Source organism: Arachis stenosperma, chromosome 3, assembly GCF_014773155.1.
Source record: "Arachis stenosperma cultivar V10309 chromosome 3, arast.V10309.gnm1.PFL2, whole genome shotgun sequence".
Classification (NCBI taxonomy): Eukaryota; Viridiplantae; Streptophyta; class Magnoliopsida; order Fabales; family Fabaceae; genus Arachis; species Arachis stenosperma.
Window position 1 is genome coordinate 68,192,750 of NC_080379.1, and position 1,222 is coordinate 68,193,971.

Consider the following 1,222-nt stretch of genomic DNA (forward strand, 5'->3'; position numbering starts at 1 on the left):
TTAGTACTGCTTGGTGCATGTTGCATTCCAGACAGACTTTGAGAGATCAAATTGACTTGTTGGGTCAATATTTTGTTCTGAGCCAGTATGGCATTCAGAGTATCAATCTCAAGAACTCCTTTCTTCTGATTTGTCCCATTGTTCACAGGATTCCTTTCAGAAGTGTACATGAATTGGTTATTTGCAACCATTTCAATGAGCTCTTGAGCTTCTGCAGGCGTCTTCTTCAGATGAAGAGATCCTCCAGCAGAGCTATCCAAAGACATCTTGGACAGTTCAGACAGACCATCATAGAAAATACCTATGATGCTCCATTCAGAAAGCATATCAGAGGGACACTTTCTGATCAATTGTTTGTATCTTTCCCAAGCTTCATAGAGGGATTCTCCTTCCTTCTGTCTGAAGGTTTGGACTTCCACTCTAAGCTTACTCAATTTTTGAGGTGGAAAGAACTTTGCCAAGAAGGTGATGCATGCGCATATTTGCTATTTTAACTAGTTAGTTTAGTTGGTTTTAGCTTAATCTCACTCATCTTCTCTAGATAAACAAGTCCTTTTATGAGTTTGTTTCCATGCATGAGAGTACTTAGGAATGTGTTGATTCGAGCCAAATTCATGCACATGATTTAAGGAATGCATATATGAATGAGTATGAATGAATCTCATGAAATTTATTGCATGAATTGGTAAGACTTTGAAGCTATTTCCCTTGTTGATGATAGGTGATGAAACAAGGATGCATGGAAGCAAGAATGATGCAAGCTGGGCAAGAAGTTGGCGTTGCCAACTTGGACATAAGGGGCGTTGTTCTTGGCAACGCCAGGAAGAGGAGTTGGCGTTGCCAACTTGGAGGATAAGGGGCGTTGTTCTTGGCAACGCCAGGCAGCCTTGGAAGCAAAGTTGGCGTTGCCAACTCTAGAACCAAGTTGCCAACGCCACACACAAGCCACAAGCAAGCAAGCTTGGCCCTGGAGGAAGACAAGAAGCAAAGTTGGCGTTGCCAACTTGAGAAGGGCGTTGCCAACGCCACACACAAGCCACAAGCAAGCAAGCTTGGCCCTGGAGGAAGACAAGGAGCAAAGTTGGCGTTGCCAACTTGAGAAGGGCGTTGCCAACGCCACACACAAGCCACAAGCAAGCAAACTTGGCCCAGGAAAATGAGATGCACGTTGCCAACTCCAAGTTATGAAGGCGTGTTCCTTGGCAACGCACACAAGCAAGAA

The 1,222-nt window shown here is 44.3% G+C and overlaps 1 non-coding gene across 1 annotated transcript; it reads left to right on the plus strand.

The window, feature by feature from the left end:
• The first annotated feature begins 320 nt into the window (after positions 1 to 320).
• On the plus strand, positions 321 to 428 carry LOC130971926 (small nucleolar RNA R71). Its single transcript, XR_009083126.1, has one exon. It is a non-coding gene; the product is annotated as a small nucleolar RNA R71 (small nucleolar RNA).
• Positions 429 to 1,222: the final 794 nt, after the last annotated feature.